Source organism: Triturus cristatus, chromosome 5_2, assembly GCF_964204655.1.
Source record: "Triturus cristatus chromosome 5_2, aTriCri1.1, whole genome shotgun sequence".
Classification (NCBI taxonomy): domain Eukaryota; kingdom Metazoa; phylum Chordata; class Amphibia; order Caudata; family Salamandridae; genus Triturus; species Triturus cristatus.
This window is the reverse complement of record NC_140588.1, coordinates 241,076,877-241,095,610: the sequence shown is the minus strand read 5'-3', so window position 1 is coordinate 241,095,610 and position 18,734 is coordinate 241,076,877. Positions and strand designations below refer to the sequence as shown.

At 44.6% G+C, this 18,734-nt stretch overlaps 1 long non-coding RNA gene across 9 annotated transcripts in view; it reads left to right on the top strand.

Annotated features, from left to right (window-relative positions):
• LOC146822840 (uncharacterized) overlaps positions 1 to 18,734 on the top strand; it is a 321,116-nt gene that overhangs the window by 106,075 nt on the left and 196,307 nt on the right. The window contains exon 2 of one of the 9 annotated variants that reach the window (XR_014962087.1): positions 13,429 to 13,524. The exons of the other annotated variants lie outside the window; for them this stretch is intronic. This is a non-coding gene — a long non-coding RNA (uncharacterized LOC146822840). The remainder of the gene's footprint in view (positions 1 to 13,428; positions 13,525 to 18,734) is intronic. 9 annotated transcript variants of the gene reach the window in all.

Sequence of the window (18,734 nt, the reverse complement as noted above, 5' to 3'; positions counted from 1 at the left end):
GTGAAAGGGACTTGACATTTAGCTCTACATGTGGAGACAAAAGTCTGGGGTTATGTCAACCTAATCCCAAATCATATCTAATATCCTATGTTTAAAGAACTGTGTTATCCACAAGGGAAGGGCTCTCGGACAGAATCTATTCTATACTGACTGTGTGTGTGTGTACAAGCGTCTAAGTGTCTACACTGAATGCGAGGGGATGGGAATATTCCATGGTGACAGGGCTATGAATTACTTGCATGAGGGCAGAGAAACCGGGCCTTTTGCTTGGTAACTGGAGGAATGTTTACTTAAGCTACTAGGCAGGAATGCATCGGCTGAGGGGGAAGCAGATAATTCGAAGGTGAAATACAGCTCTTGGCAGAGAATAGGCTGATGTCAGGCTTCGTGGGCCGCGCAGAGAATGAGACAGAGTTCATGGTCACAGATGCAGGCTCAAACTGATGCTGTCAGAGGCAGAGAGCAGGGAAAGGCTTTGAGGACAGAATCGGGCCTACTTGCCTGAACTGTAAAAATGGAGTAACTTAGCCATAAAAAGTCGGTGGCCTTTCATACTTAGGAATCGAATATCCAGCCCATTCATGGCGGATCTGACAGAGGACATGTTAACGGTGGACGCACATGTGTTTGCGTCTTCGAAACTGGAACTGGAGGGAACATACATGTACTTGTAACATGCATATAGAACCGTTGGGGTCCAAGATAGGGGACATAACTGGTCAGGAGAATCCACATTTCCACATTCCCTCCTTGTCCCCTACTTGCCCTTCAAGAGATATCAATCTTCATCAATCCATTGATTTGCTCATGGAGCATCATTTCTTCTTCTTTCTTCTTCCGGGATCTTGAGCGAAAACCTTGATGTGGAATACACGATGTGGCACACAGACCACAAATCGCTGGTCCACATTGCAGGCATAGACAGCAACTGAATAGTATGAGAAGGCCAATACCTAGGAAGGATAGGACCCTCCATCCAAAGGTGGATAATACACTCCAAAACCAACCGGACCAAGTCCAGGTGCCTGGATTCTGGTGTATCTGGCTTACAATCTTATGAAGGCGAGTTATGGCTTTATATACAGATGGCGAATTTTCTGGTATGAAAAATGCAATAGCTTGATCCGATGACCCTACAAGCTCCGCCCCTATCGGCCAGGATAACGTCAAGGACAAGAATATTTTGAAGCACAACAATCCGCATAGCAGACTGCTCTTCTGTTAAATTGCCTAAGGCGGAAATAGTTTCGTTCACTACTGCTTCAAGGGTTCTGGTTAATCTACGTATCAGTTTACTATTGGTAACTGTACCTATATAGGGAAAGAAACCTTTATTGAAATCTGTGTATTTTTCCCATGCTGTTTCAGTGTAATTGACAATTGGGAGATCTCTCTGCTGTCTATTGTGTACTAAATGAGTATTTCTATGAGAATCAGGAGGAGCTAGGAAAACAGGTGGTAGGAGGAATGCTATGTAACAGGTACCATCCCAATCTAGAGGTAAGCGTATATATGCGGTCTGGCCACATATAAAGTAGGAATGACGAGAAGCTCTAAATGTAGACTTGCCTTGATCACTGAATTTTATTACAGTGGTGCATTTACTATGGCCCATGTGTATGGAGCCATTCTTTCTTATACATAATTCCTCTTTTACTGGGAATACGGACATGGCGGGCAAGATTGGTGTAGCTTCAGATTCAACGTTCAGGATCATGAGGTTAAGTGTAAAATTACCTAATCCATATACTTCATTTCTTAGATCAGTTCCTGTTCTTTTGGGAAGTCCCTCCTTGTTAGGGTAGCAGACTTTAAGCAAAAACTAAATTCAGGTTTCCCCATACCCAGTTGTCTTGATAAACTGCGGAATTCGAATCTAGGGAATTAATCAAACTAAACCATGCTCCACAGGAGCCATTGTGTGTGAACGGATAGAGAATAAAGGGGCAAAACTCCCTTATAGTTCTGATAGGGGGGGGAGTCGGCCACAGACCCAGCAGTCTGTAGCATTGCTAGTCTGATGTGAATGGTGCAGCATCTGAATAAAGGTATTGTTGCGTAAGGCAAGTCGATATGATAGCTCATAGGATGGCAGATCACTAAATGTGTGCTTTATGGTATCATTAGTGGAGGAGTGTAAAAGTGAGGCAATAGGAGGAAAAATAGCATGTAGTATTAAGCTGATACATATTATCGTGATGCTCTTAAGATATTGAAAAATTACAGTCACTATACATCTATTTGCTTCTTATCTAACTCTTATTTTTGCTTTATGTTATTGTCCAAGATCTTATGCGAGCCAGAATACATGTTCAACCGCTTCACCACCTAGTGGACTTAATTGATCAAACGGGTTCTGACTTTTTGAATCAAGGTTTAGCTTTGTGGAAACTTCTGGGCATTCTCCTCTAGAAAATGTTGTTCAAAATCCAAGTTCAAAGTTTTTTTTTTTCCTTTGTAAAAGAGTGGTGAAGGTGCACTTTGACTTTAACGGCCGTCCCCGTGGTCCAGAGCACTGACTTTGGCGCCTGTCATCCAGGAGCGATGGAGTATTCTTTGACCTGGGTGTTGTCAGGGAAGGCGGCAGCAACCTGCGAACAACAAGAGAGTAGTGCAGACATCAAGGAAGCCAGGTAATCTGTCAGCATGTTACTGTCAACATAAGTAATCTTTTAGGCATTGTAGTGCCCACATATTTTGGTGGTCTACCAAAGACCACTTCATAGGGAGATAAGCCTGTTCTAGAATGAGCTACCATTCGCATGTAAAAGAGGGCAACCGGCAGGGTTACCATCCAGTCTATACCTTTGTCTGCGCAAATTTTTAATGTCTGATTATGTCTTTCTACAAGGCCTGCTGCTTCAGGATGTCGCACACAATGGAATTTCCAGGTATACCCTAACAGAAGGGACACCTGCTTCATTAGTACCAGGACATATTTGTAACCTCTACATCTGTTTATTTGGATATAATCCATTTGGAGCACTTCAAAAGGGTGGTCAGGTGGATGGAATCCACCTTGTTCCATCGGAATGCCTTTACCTGGATTGAATTGGCAACAGATCATACATGTTCTGACCTTTTGTTTCGCTGCTGCACGCAGGTGCTTGTTGAACCATATATTCTGTAAGCTATCTATCATTGCTTTCTCTCCTAAGTGTGCAGGACTATGTGCGGTATTTATAATCACTTGTACCATGGTATCAGGAAGAAACCATGTGGATTTGCCCTTTGTCGTCCAACCTTGATCAGTCAGTACCCCTCCTTGTTCCGATCATTTCTTTAATTCGTCTACAGTAGCATGTGTCTGAATGTCTTGTACATCCCTGGAAGGATCCCTAACTGTCATGGCTTTGGACAGTGATAGTATCTGTGATTTTGTCATGTCTAGTGGGGTCTGAGCTGTCTGTTTAGCAGTTCGGTCTGCCAGATCATTGCCTTGGGAAAATGGTATCTGTGGCTCTAGTATGTGCTTTACATTTTAGGATAGCTATGGCTGTTGGTAAATGTATTGCTTCCAGTAGGGCTTGAATAAGGGGGCCATGCTGTATCTTGGCCCCATGAGAGGTCAAGAAACCTCTTTCTCTCCACAAAATCGGTGTAAATGTTTACTCTCAGGTGCTTAGCTCTTATGCACGCTTGTGTCAGGGCGATGAGCTCTGCTGCTTGTGCTGACAATATGTCTATTCTTTTAGTCTCTATTATTACAGTATCAGCAGTCACTGCATATGCTGCCACTAATTCTCCCGCCCCTGTCCTCATGCGTGAGCCGTCAACATATAGTGTTAGCTCGGGGTCTGGGAGTGCAACATCTGTCAAGTCTTGTCTTGGTTTAGTCACGGTATGTATTACTTCAACACAGTTGTGTGGTGAAACGCTTTCTGTACTGGAGGGCAAAAGGGTAGCAGGATTCAGTATGTTGCATCGTCTGATCTCTATGTGTGGTTGAAATAACGTCAGCTCATAATCCGTCAGTCTAGCTACAGTCAGGTGTTGTGTTTGTGTCCGGTTCAAGAGAACCTCTACTGCGTGTGGTACTTGTACTGTCAGAGGGTGGCCCAGCACTATCGAGTCACTTTGTCTTATGGCTAAGGCCATTGCTGCAACTGATTTTTGGCACGCAGGCACAGCCTGTGCTACTGGGTCTAATGTACTAGAAAAATAAGCACAGGGCTCGTGTTTTCCTGCATGATCTTGTGTTAGGACAGATAGTGCTGTTCCATCCCGCTCTGTCACAAAAACATAAACGATTTGTTGTAATCAGGGTTTGCTAAAACTGGTGCTTGACATAAAGCTCTCTTTAATTCTTCAAATGCCACAGTGTGTTCTTGTGTCCAAGGGAGGACTTTAGTAGAAGCTGTATTAGGGGCTTGGACTAATTCCCCTGAAAGATCACAATAAAACATGAGGAAAAGGGGAAAACACCATACCTATTTCCTTGGCTTAATTTCTAAAGGGGCTAATTTCTAAGGGGCTTAATTTCTTAAGGGGCTAGCGGGAAGCGAACCTCCTCAGGGGCCACCCTGTGTCTTGACAATACTATTAATCCCTGTGTGTAGCTACTGGGCGTAAGCAAAATTATAGGAGATACACAGCGTATGTGAAACGGCGAGAAATCCTTCAAATTAATGTACAAACCTCATTGTGTTAGCTCATAAGCTAGCCAAATGACATCTCATATGCAAATGTCCCTATTACATGAACCTACACCAACCTGAAGTCAATATTAATGCTAGGAGGCCCTAATAGGAATGCTAAATTACCTAAATATTCGGAAAACCAAGTTTAAGAACAGTTGTTAATGTTGATAATTAATAATTTATCTGCTAAAGAAATCAGTCAATGTGCAATAATTTCCACCTATACAATAAATAGCCTAATTCAAAAACAAGTCAACTTTTGGGGCCACCACTCACAAGAATGAGCTTACTAAAGCAACCTTTAAAAAGGAAATCCTGTCAGATATTTTCTCATTACCCTAAATACCGGGCCTCATATGTCCCTCTGTGGTGGCAGTCCCTATTTAAAACAGGCCTTTCAAGAGTTAAAATGCGAGTGCACAGATCATAATTGTTCCTTAATGTCCAATCTGGAAACATATGACCGAGGCTGTCTGTCTATAAGAGAAAGACAGTTATGTGAAAAATATTTTAATCTTGCATAGCCATTTTCTTTTGTTTCATTCATCTCCAACACCAATTAGACATACACTGATAACGTGTTGTCTGCTATTTTGACAGCATGATAATGGTAATATCATGTCTGTGAAATTTAGTAATTGTGCCAAGCCATCAGTATACCGGGCACAGAAAGCATAGATAATTACACTAACATATATAAATGAGCAGCGATGCGCAATTACAGTACCTACAGCTCAGATGCGAACATTCTGGCCTGCTTAATTTGTCAGGCTTATAATCAATAACTTATTTACCTGCCCTATACAACCCCATCTGGCAGTGGGTCATCCCAATGATGACCGCGTCAAGTCTGACACACAGGATCAGCAACAATAATCAAAAAATGACGAACACACGAACCTGTCTCTTTTTTTTTTTTTTTTTTTTTTTTTTTTTTTTTTTTTTATATAAAAATGTGCTATGCTTCCTTGTACACAATGTACCCTCATGTCCTAGTCGAAGATGCATCTCACATCTTTCCTCACAGACCCGTAACCACTGGATCATTTATCCAATGCAACTGGTGGCAGCTTGTGGCCACAATTCAAAAATGTCTGAATTTGAAAATCGTTTTTATATAGGCACATAGCCCTTAAAATTCCAAGCAAGAGCAACATTTCACTTTCTGACCAGAAGCAATATAACAATTGCTAAAAAATAAAACAAATCTTCTCCATAGACATTTCCTCGGGGCACTTGTTTTGCACAGAATAGAACAAGGGAATCTTTCTCGACTTACATTTCTCAGCTGCCCTGTCTTATCAGAGAAGTTAAAAATAGCCCCTCAGCGCGGCCTGAGCCTGGGCTGCCAGCCATCTTTTTTTTTGTTTTTCCTACTCCTGGCCCCAAGGCTCTCCAGCTGCAGGCATTACACAGATGCGATGTCAGAGAAGCCTTCTAAGCAGTGCCCTGTTCTGCTCCTCTCATCGGCCCCCACCTACACTGGCTACAAGGTCAGAATCTGTCTCCGATTTCTGTATCACATTCTGCTCTACACGGCCCCCACCTTCTCCTCACTCTGAAGCTGTCAAAGACAAAAAGACTACTCAATTCCATAAAAACTGCAATAATTCGCTCAATTGAAAAATTATTTTTACATACAATTTGCACTCAGGGGGTCATAATCTTACCGACTTGACCCAGCACATTGGCTCACTGGACCATCAAGAACACAAACCTGTATTCATGAAAAATTTGCAAATTCGAAATACCCACAATTCTTTTTCCAAGCTAAACTTGTCACTAATTATTTTTCGTTAACACTTTGTACATTAGGGGTGTCATCAAATCACAGGAGTTGCTCCTTCTCTAGCTGCACCCCTCTCAATTTCCTATTGACAATGTAGTCAAATGTTGGACCATGTAAACACCAGCTATGCGCTGTTCATTTGGTGGGGGGCTCAAGAACCTTTGGGCTACTATGTAATTAATATATGTATTAGAACTGGTCTTTTTACTGGGGCCACTCTTGCTAGGTCCTCTGAAAGGACGGGATAAATACCAGCAACGTCAGTATTTCTTTTTCTGTCAGCCTGCGCTCATTTTACCAGCTCAAATTCCTCCTGTAACATCTCATCCTTGGCTTTTCCAGACTCCAGTCCACTCCTCTCTGCTTCGTGAAACACTTACTCTGACCTTCTATGTGACGCCTTGCGCCAAAAACTCAATGGCATCCTTCCAAGCTGGTCTACATTTTCTCTTTCATAAGAGTGTTTCGTTGTCCATCTACTTGTTCTGCTTTTACTCAGATACCTTCCTCAACTAACACGTTTTCTCGGGCTTTGTCTGAATCCTCCATACTTTTCTCTTCTTTTCTGAGCGCTTACTCTGTGCGTCTATGCTATTCTTTACGCCATAATTCAACAGCGTCTTTCTGTGACTGTCTAGCTTTCCTCTTCCACAACTCTTCTTCGACTTTCATGATACATTCGGCATCCCAGGTCCCAGCTACGGGCCATCTCTGACTTTCTGGTAACTCTTTGGTGTAGTCCACCCATAGATCAAGGAATAATATGGCGTCTAAGCCATGCTTGTGAAAAATAAAATGTCCTGTAGTGTCCCTAGGAGGAATAGGAACTGCTTCTTCAAGCACCCCTTTTCTGGTAGTAATCTGTCTTAACTTCGAGAAGAGCGGCATATTGACAACTGATCTGATACTTACTCTTGAACTCACTTAATACGAAAAAAACACAATAATGAACAGTGAACAATGAACAATCATTCATACCACAATATTTGAACACTTTAAACATTAAACATTAAACATTTTAACAACGACCGACAATGATGACAGTCTGCCTAACTAATCACCACGCTGAATTCTTGACAATAACTGAATACTTCGGAATACTTGATATACTGCTAAACAGTACATATACACTGCTAAACAGTGCAGACCGGATTTGTGTACCCAAATCCGTCTTGACCGGCACAACCTATGTGCGCGTCAACACGCCTCCCCGGCGATGGTACTCACCGAGTAGCTCCTTGAAACGGAAGGCCTCAGAGAATGGACTGGACTCGACGACTGCGGACATCGGACCCTCTGGACATCGGGACTTTGAAAACCTGGTGGGCCTCTGTATACCTCAGACGCAGCTCTCTCGCAGGTGGGCTCTGGGTAGACAATCTGCGTTCCTCACCGCCTCGTATGGATGCCTTGTCGCAGTCTGTCCCCTTCGGTGGCCTGAGGGAGTTGGCGGGAAAAACCCGCGACGTGCACGCTTGAAGTCCATCACGGCTATGGAAGGGGGCAAAACAGGACCTTCATCTCCGGCGTGTGGGGAAAGAGATTAAACTGTTCGGGCGCCATTCTGTGGTAAATAAAATATCACGCTCTCAGACTTTTAAATATTAACAATAAGATCATGCATAAAGCAAGAGGCTGAGTCTGTGGTATCAGATACATAAAGGGCTTTATTCCAATAACTCGAGTCAAAGGGAGAATATCTCCATCACCAAAAAGGATCTGGACGGGGCTGAAAAGTATTCTCAATATTCTCAAAACATTATTCACAGAGTACAGTATATATACATTTCTCAATTGTACGTAAGCAAGAGAGCAAGAGAGAATGAGATAAGAGCATGTGGGCGTGTAAGTAGGCGTGAAGGTGGGCGTCCATGTGGGCGTCCACTTGATGATAAGGGGTAAATTGTCATGTGTGGGTGGATACCTGGAGATGATTTCGCAATGTCAGCAGAAATACTTGGCAGAGATGCGCGCGCAGCAGCATGACGTGTGATAGACGTGCAACTAGAGGGTGAAAGGGACTTGACATTTAGCTCTACATGTGGAGACAAAAGTCTGGGGTTATGTCAACCTAATCCCAAATCATATCTAATATCCTATGTTTAAAGAACTGTGTTATCCACAAGGGAAGGGCTCTCGGACAGAATCTATTCTATACTGACTGTGTGTGTGTGTACAAGCGTCTAAGTGTCTACACTGAATGCGAGGGGATGGGAATATTCCATGGTGACAGGGCTATGAATTACTTGCATGAGGGCAGAGAAACCGGGCCTTTTGCTTGGTAACTGGAGGAATGTTTACTTAAGCTACTAGGCAGGAATGCATCGGCTGAGGGGGAAGCAGATAATTCGAAGGTGAAATACAGCTCTTGGCAGAGAATAGGCTGATGTCAGGCTTCGTGGGCCGCGCAGAGAATGAGACAGAGTTCATGGTCACAGATGCAGGCTCAAACTGATGCTGTCAGAGGCAGAGAGCAGGGAAAGGCTTTGAGGACAGAATCGGGCCTACTTGCCTGAACTGTAAAAATGGAGTAACTTAGCCATAAAAAGTCGGTGGCCTTTCATACTTAGGAATCGAATATCCAGCCCATTCATGGCGGATCTGACAGAGGACATGTTAACGGTGGACGCACATGTGTTTGCGTCTTCGAAACTGGAACTGGAGGGAACATACATGTACTTGTAACATGCATATAGAACCGTTGGGGTCCAAGATAGGGGACATAACTGGTCAGGAGAATCCACATTTCCACAGTTTAACTAGGAGCCAGTGGAGTTCAGCCAGACTGTGGCTATGGAAGCCCATTTTGGTAGCCTTAGAAGCATCTGGGCTGACCCGTTTTGTACTCTTTGCAGCTTTGCCAGCCTGCCTCTGAAAGTACCCAAGTAGAGCACATTACAGTAGTCGAGCCGAGTTGGCAGCAAAGCCGACACAACTGTTTTTTGTGCTGCGGCCGGTTTTAGCCTCATTAGTTTCTTTATTAATCTCAGCAACCGAAGCAGAAGCCCACTGTAGCCCTGATCTGACTTTCAAATAATAGCTGTGCATAAACAAAAATGCCTAGATTTTTCACTTTGGGTTTTAGGCACAGGGGGGTCAAATCTGCCAGCCACCATGCTGAGGAGTAGATAGAGGGCTGTTTCCTTACCACCAGATGCTCGGTTTTCTCTGCATTCAACTTCAGGCAGCCGGCTTGCATCCCTGTTGCGAGGTCAGCGAGGCATGCTTAAAATTTGCTGCAGTCCTATCATCATCGGCTAGTATAATGATAAGCTGAGTGTAATCAGCATATGACACCATCTTCACTCCGTGGCCTTTAATAACACTGCTGACTAGCATGGTAATGGGTCAATGGGCAAGTGGATGAGTTACTCCAGTGTCCTGGGTACATATAAGAATTTACCCAAGGGAGCTTTGTGCACCGGCAATAGTTTCTTGACATTATGTTACTGTATTGAGGGATAGTGCCAAAGGTCATAAAGGTCATAGATCATTAATTACAGGTGAATCATGCATAATATAATAGTGGTCTGATACAAAGTACACTTTTCCCATTGAAAGACTCCTGTTCAGCAGGATGAACAAAAGCCAATACGATTCTAAACAAAATGTGGGTAACAGGGACCCATTATTATGGGAATACAGTAGAAAACATTAGATGTAATAATCAATCTGTATACTAATGTTTTCTACTTAACCACTAAAAAAGAATTACAAATGTAAAGATCTGTCAGCATTAAATAGCTCATGCCACTCTAAAAGACTAGTGAAATTCAGTCTGAGATATTTTATTTTGAACTCCTTTATGCCCATTTCAAGTACACATTTTATATAACACTGAGATGGGTTTCTTTAGACAGTGATGCATTTAATGAAAATGCTAATATTGATAACTATGATGTCAATATACAACATGATAAATGTACGTATAATAACAAACTCTCATCTCTGTTGTTGAGTTCACCCAATATGACCTCTCCCACCTGAACTTTGAGTCAGAAATATATGGTAAGGCAGGCCCTGCAACCGAAGCCAGGAGCAACTGATTGACAGATCACAGGTGGGGGGGGACACGTAACCCCCAGACAGATGTACAAACAGAAAAACCCAGATCGTTCCCACAGATCGGCAGCGACACCATTATGTTCTCAGAATATTAGCCCAGAGGGAAACACGTTTGGCCAGAGGGGTGCACACTTCCAAAATACCATAAACTCAGATGTAGCACTAAGTTAGGGATGCTCAGGAAATCAGAACACAACATACACACTACACTCATTGATCACACACTACCCATGTCGGACATCTGAACACGTACCCACTAGCTCCGCATTGTGTCAATGCAGGGCCTAGACTCATCCGCGTTTCTTATCAAGTGATTTATGGCTCTGTGACTAGGCTCAGATTTGTGTTCTAAAAAGAATGCACAAATTGCTTTATTACAAGTTGTGAAATGTATAAAATGACGGCAAAAACCAATGTACTTTAGACAGTCTTCAGACCCTGATTCTGTTGCCTGATTTGCCGGCCAATGCATTTAATTAAACCAACTGTTCCTATTTTACCAAATGCCTCTTGTCTTTCATATTTGAGCAGCAAAACCAATGATTCCTGGAGTGATTGCAATGTTGGTTCCTTCAAGATTACAGAACTAAGTGGTTAATTCACAAACTGGATCACTTTCATGGAAATTGTACTCTAGGTGACACTGCTGTCCAGCAGCGAGCGGATGTATAGATTGCAGCCAGCAAGCCATGTGTCCTCAGGATCAAATATTCCTGATGGGGGGTTCATTTGGATATGTCATGTTGTCAGTGTTCAGGCTAATATACTTAATCTTCTGATGATGAACATGAGTCATGGTCAATGGAAACTCTGCCATATTTCTTTCCACTGTAGTTCTTTATTAAGTTTTGCAAAATGTACACAAATACATTCAGAAGCTTAGTTTATGTCACCAGAGAGCAGTAACTGTTATACAGGACATGTTTTGGTCCTCCAGGGGTTTCCCTAAATCTAAAACTCCCAGAAGTGTTTAACCAATTATTCCGGTGTCCAATGCCTGTATGCTCAACAGGTAATTGGGGTGAAGATTAGGGTTGGGCGGAATTTGCGAAATTAACTTTCGCAAATTATCGCGAAAATGCTAAAAATCTCCGCAAACACGCCAGAAATATCGCGAAGACGCGGAAGTTTTTTTCCCGCCTGTTCGCAGTATTTTTTGCGTGATCGCGGGTCGCCAACTTACCCATGCGGTTGCTCACGGGCGCAGCCATCTTGTTTTCACTTGTCCCGCCCTCTCGGGATGCTTATTTCCTATTCCGGGTCGCGCAATGCATGTTCGCGCCTGTTCGAGGTAGATATTTCCTGTTCGCGAACGCCTTTACTTGATCGCGTTGCTTTTTGCATGCTCGGGGAGAAAATATCGCGCAAACTTGCGCACGTGGTCGCAATGGCCGCGGCCATCTTGTTTTTCACTCTATTGCATGCTTCTGAAGCCTGATTTTCAATCCTCTCCAAATCTTTTCAATCCTTTGTTTCAACCCACTTTTTTTTTATCTTTCTTATTTATTATTTCTCTTACTATTTTCCAGCTTCTATATTTTTGGTTTTTGTCTCCATTTTTGTTTTTTAGCTATTTTTTCTCTTTCTATTGCCTGCTATTATTTATTTCCTTTACTTCTTTAATTGTATTACCTTTTCTTACCCCAGAACCATGTCTAAGGGTAGGGCTGGTTGCCGTCGCAGCCAGAGCCGCAGCCAGAGCCGCAGCCAGAGCCGCAGCCAGAGCCTCGACCGCCTTCCTTGCGGAAGGCGGCGCCCACAAGGGGTGCAGGCACGGGCCTTATTTGGGGAGGTGGAGTTGGCTGCACTAATTTTCTTTGTGCAGCGCCACCTCCCCTCAACCCTGGCAGCAGGTGGCAGGCCTGGGTCTGGGTACGGCCTCCGTGAGCGTCGGCAGCGGTGGGGGAAGGTGCACCGGGCAGTGTCGCGCTTCTCTGGGGTCCGGCGCACCCAGGCGCAGCTGACGCTTCGGTGGTCCGACATCCTGGACCGTGAGCAGGACCTGCTGGACCTGCTAGGAGTGGAGGTCCCGGGGCTTGGTGAGTACCTATTTAATTATTACTACTTTGTGTCTGTTCTTCTGCTCTGTGTTATATATTGCGAATATCTTTTTTTTCTTCCAACCAGCTAGAATGTTGCTGCTTACATTCCAGGTTAATTACGTTTAAAAGTCTTCTGTGATTTTTTATGACACAGGTGCTCTTCTGCGCTACTACTAATCTTACTTGTTTGCAACTTTGCGTTTGCACTCGCTTAGCATGATTCTGTCCGAGTTTATTTTAGAGAAATTAAGTTACGTAATGCTACAGTGACTCTAGTCCACTCCTTACTTTGTCCTGTCACTAATAGATAGGGGCGGATTGATATTTAGGTTTAGGTACTTTGTATGAGTTTCTAATTTGTTAGTGGTATGCGTGATGCCCCCACAGTTACGTGACGTGCTGCTAGTACGGCAGTCTTTATTAGAACCTTTTCTAGTTTGTTCAATGAGTGGTGGTAATTGGCTTAGCACTAGCAGAACATCAGCATCAATCAATCAACCCAAAATTTGGTGTATACAAAAAATGTAGTCATGTGTCCTCCATTTGACCATATGCATTGTTGAGGAATAAAAGAGGTGGAAACATACTTAATGTACAATTGGCATGCCTGGAATAGGTGGGCTAGGTTGGGTGGTACGTCATACTTAGGCTTAGTTGTAACTTAGTATTCTGGAATCAGAATGGAAGACAGGATTTCTGTTGATAAATAGTAACTTAAGTAGCCGATCCGCGAATCCCCCAATACTACTTGTTGACCAGATGAGATCGGTCAATTTAGTTATTGCAATTGTTGTTTACATAAGTGTTTTTTGAACGTTGTTGAAAAATATTGTATTTGTTTGACACCATCCATCAATGTTTGTCTCTTTCTTATATCTTTCCTGTTCATCAGCACCCAGGGGCAGACAGACAGGGAGTGGGGGTTCGGCGGGACAACAGTCCGAACAGCACCAGGAGGACACCAATGAGGGCTCCTCTGCTGGCCCCAGTAAGTCTTCTTGTTTTTAATAATATTTCTTATTCCATAACTTTTACTGCACCATATTTTTCACGAACTATTGTTTCAGTTTCCAAATGCTGTTTTTTTACCAACAATTATCCTTCGATCTGTACGGTTTCAAAAATCTTATCCCTGCCTCTGCTATGATGACTCTCAGTACTACTACTACTAATACTATCAGTCTATTTGTACTGTAGTAGCTAGTCTTGCCCAGTTGGCCAGTGCCACTCTTTATGTGAAAGGTTGTAATATAAAACTCATATTCACCAGTAGCTCTAGCCATTGAGTCCAATCCTTTGGGTCGTCGTCTTGTACTACTTCTAGTCTTATTGATCTTGAGTCTTTGTTAATCTTGAGGCTTTAAAAATGGCCACCAGCCACATGGCCAGGCCCAACAACATCAGAAAGCCCACCCCAAAAAAACACACTTCCCCAACTCAATCCAATACCATCCATGCCCTAAATGATGTCTAAATTCAACAGACCACACAGAAAACTCTTGATTAATAAAGCTGTGGCTACCTGCTCTGATCCTAGTGGATGAAAGCAGGCCTGTTGGCAGACAAGGCCAGGCAAGCTTGCAGGCCTAGGCTTCAAAATGGCCACCAGCCACATGGCCAGGCCCAACAACATCAGAAAGCCCACCCCAAAAAAACACACTTCCCCAACTCAATCCAATGCCATCCATGCCCTAAATGATGCTTGAAAATGAAATACATTCAAAAAACACCAAAGGAACAGTTGCTTCATCATGCACACACCCATGAGGGCATGCCCATGACTAGCTCGGGCCTACTACTACTACCCACAACATTTAAAAAAAAAGGAATGATGATAGTTATCAAAAATAAATTGTAGTTACAATTGCAATGCCCACAATCAAACAGACACAACAACCACTTACTTGTAAAATATCCTATTAAAAAAATCCTCAAATCTAATTGCAATGATGCAGCAGACAAAAAGGGTGATCTTTCCAGCTCCAAATCCAAAGGCACAATGAGCAGGAGATGGGCAAATCACTGGGAGGAGCCTGCTGTACGGGAACAGGAAGTTGGAGATTCTGTATCACTTCCTCCCTCTCCCCACCTTTTTAAACAAGCATTTACAATGCAATGGTCTCGCCTTTTGCATAAGTTGGAGCTATTGGTATTGTAAATGACAAACTTTTTTATTTATGGGTTGGTTTTGAAAACAGATAAATAAATGGCATAGTCATTGACAATGCCAATAGCTTTAGCTCTCGCAAAGGCGAGACCTATTGCATTTACACACACACACACACACACACACACACCGAGCCCCCCACACACACACACACACACACCGAGCCCCACACACAAAATCCTTTGGTGAATATGTAGTGTTGGAAGGGGTCCACAGGGGGCACAGCGGTGGGGAAACGAGTGGGACAGAGGGCAAAAGGGGCACAAAAGGGAAAAAAACGAGTGGCGCAGAAGGGCACAGAAAAACGAGAGGAACAGAGGGCAGAAAGGCACAAAAAACGAGGAAAAACGAGTGGCACAGAGGGCAGAAGGGCACAAAAAAACGAGTGGAACAGAGGGCACAAACAACGAGAGGAGCAGAGGGCAAAAAGGCACAAAAAAAAGAGGGAAACGAGTGGAACAGAGGGCAGAAAGGCACAAAAACGAGTGGCACAGAGGGCAGAAGGGCACAAAAACGAGAGGAGCAGAGGGCAGAAAGGAACAAAAAAAGAGGGAAAAACGAGTGGCACAGAGGGCAGACAGGCACAAAAAAAGAGGGAAACGAGTGGAACAGAGGGCAGAAAGGCACAAAAAAACGAGTGGAACAGAGGGCAGAAGGGCACAAAAACGAGAAGGGCAGAAAGGAACAAAAAAAGAGGGAAAACGAGTGGAACAGAGGACAGAAAGGCACAAAAAAAGTGGGAAAACAAGTGGCACAGAGGGCAGAAAGGCACAAAAACGAGTGACACAGAGGGCAGAAGGGCACAAAAACGAGAGGAGCAGAGGGCAGAAAGGAACAAAAAAAGAGAGAAAAACGAGTGGCACAGAGGGCAGAAAGGCACAAAAACGAGTGGCACAGAGGGCAGAAGGGCACAAAAGAGCCACACACCGACCCACACACATACACAATCCTTTGGTGAATATGTAGTGTTGGAAGGGGTCCACAGCGGCGGGGAAACCAGTGGGACAGAGGGCAAAAGGGGCACAAAAGGGAAAAAAACGAGGGGCACAAAAAAACGAGAGGAACAGTAGGCAGAAAGGCACAAAACACAAGGGAAAAACGAGTGGCACAGAGGGCAGAAGGGCACAAAAAACGAGTGGAACAGAGGGCAGAAAAAACGAGAGGAGCAGAGGGCAGAAAGGCACAAAACAAGAGGGAAAAACGAGTGGAACAGAGGGCAGAAAGACACAAATAACCTGCCTCGGTGAGGAATCTAGCTGGACGTACGGGGGATGGTCCTCTCGTTCTCCGGATGAAGCCTAAGCGCCAGTTACAGGACATGCAGCCGGACCCCTACTCCGCGGCCCTGTAGAAAACAGCGCGTGCAAGAGATGCCATGAGCGAAAGACTCGCCACGGCGTGCGCGCAACACTCACCCAGTCTGTCTGTGATTGGCTGCCCATGTAGCAGGCGGCTAGTGATTGGCCCACGCCTGCTACTGGGGTCTTGCAATTGGACTGTAAAGTCACACGTGACCAGGGGGAGTCACGCGCTTTCCGGGAACCTGCCAGGTAGGACATAAACAAACCCAAGGAAAGAAGCATGGAGTGCCGGTGGAAAGTTGTGGGGAGCTGTTTTTGCGTCTCTTGAGGGATTGCTCCGCTTTGGGATGTCGGTGAGGGTATGAAATCTTCAGGGTGGGAGCAAACAATGGCAAGCAGTACGGGAGTGAGGGTAAGTGAGGGTGCCGCTGCCTGCTTGAGGGGGCGGACAGAAGTGGGCTGCGTTAGTTACTCCGTCCTTTGCGAGTATGTAGCCAGCCGTATTATGAGGGTGTCAGAGTGTTACATAGTGTGTACATTAAAGAAGAGCTGAATTGATTGGGCACGTTAACATCACAGCTGTTTTTATGACGAGAATATCTAAATAATTATTATTCTGTAGTTCGGCATGGCATCTGTCTGTGTGCTACCATCGCTGCTGTTAAAACGAGACCTATTGGCTTTGCCAATGCTGCTTGTACAGGGGGGGCGGCGGCGGTGGCGAGGTGTGTGTGTGTGCGCGCGCGCGCGTTAGACAGCCGTGGATGCGGTGAGGGGGGTCAGCAGCGGCGGGGTGTGTGCGCGCGCGTGTGTCTGTGTGTGTGCGCGTGTGCGTCTGCGCAAGCGCGTCCACAGACCCCGACCCCAATCCCTGCGCGTGCCCCGGTCTGTCTCCCTTGAGAGGCATCTCGGCGACAATAGGTCTCGAGAGCGAGACCTAAAAAGGACTCCTTGCACAAAAAAGGACAGCCAAATATCAATCTGAGGAGTTGTTTTCATCCAAAATCAGCATTTGCAGAAGGTTTCATGCTGCTAGAGCTGATATTCTTCTCCAAATTGAAAATTTTACATGTTCGAGTTCTCGAGCTTCACATTACTTCCGCCGGATGTCGATGGCGTGTCGAAAATGACATGATCGAGTTCTCCCGCTCCCTGTCGCATTGGATATGACGTGTTCGGGGTCTCTTTCTCCTTTTCGCGTTCGATTAGACGTGCCCGCGTCCTCACCCTCTCACTCGCAGTGTAGAATGACGTGTTCGAGATCTCAATCTTCTCATACTCGCGCGGTGCATGATCGTGAGAAGAATGACGTGATCGCGTGACAATGCGAGCGCGAACTGTTGCGAGACAGCGCAAAATGGCTACCAACAATCCAATATCTTGAGGAGAACGCGACCGGGTCGGGAAAACTTGTCAGCGAACGCGGGGATTCAGGTAAGGCGATCGCGCGCACGCAAGAATGTATTTTTTTTACAGCACGAGCAAGAAACAAATTATCGCTAAGCTGCGGAATGCGGAAATTTTGACATTTTCGCGCATTCTGCAGAACGCGGAAATGCCAAATTATCGCAATTTCCGCGAACGGAACGGAATTTTGGCCCAGGCCTAGTGAGGATGCCCATGCAATGGATGCTCTGCCCTATAACATAGAATTTGTGGTCTTAACCAAGAAGAAAACAATACAGGTAAGATGACTTGTCTAGGAAATGAATATTCATTTACACGCATAGGATAGTCTGCCACAGCAGGATTGAGTGGGTCTGACTTACGGAACCTCACTTGAGCTTACTTCTGCTCAGGGCACTGATTATCTCTACAAGTATGCATTTAGATGATTGTTAGACCTGGCACCATTGGCAACGGGTTCCCCTGCATTTTTTGCCTTGGCCTCCTGTGTTTTTGCTGTCTGGTGGGCTCCGTTTTGCTGGTCTAAGATGCTTTGGGCACTTTGCCACTGCTGTCCAGTGCCAAAGTGCAAGTGCTCCCTTTGTAAATTGTTGTTATGGATTAGTGATTCCATGATTGGCGTATTTGATTTACTTGTCAGACCCTAGTATAGTGCACTGTGTGTGCACAGGGCCTGTAAATCAAATGCTGCTAGTGGGCTGCATTACTGTTTGTGCCACAGAAGCAGCCTGTAAAATGTAACTCTGGCCTGCCATCGCAGAGCCTGTGTGCGGTCTGGGACTGCCATGTCGACTCGGCAAGTGCACACACTTCCCAGTCCCTAAACCTTCACTTTTCTGCATATTAGTCACCCCTAAGGTAGGCCAAAGGTACCCCTGTGGGCCGATTGCATTGTATGTGAAAGGTAGGACATGCACTGATGTGTGTGGCATGTCCTGATAGTGAAATACTGCCAATTCCGTTTTTCACTATTGCAAGGCTACCTGCTCCCATTGGACAAAATGGGGAGTTTGTTTATAACATCTCATAAACATAACTGGCCTTGAGAACAAGGTAGAAAAATAAAGTTGTGTATGCCTGAACTCAGAATGAGAAAATGCATTTTTTAGTGAGGGTGATTTTTACATTCTATGTTTGAAAATACCACTTTTAGAAAGTATGTATTTTCTCGCTTAACATTCCATAGTGCCTCTGCTAGGTTTGTGTATTGCATGTCTGGCTTTTGGATGACAGGGGCTGGAGAGGGGCAGTGGCTTCAGAAGTCTGATGAGCCAGGGCAGGGCTGAAAAGGCCTGGGCTGCATTTAGAGTAGGGAAGGAGATT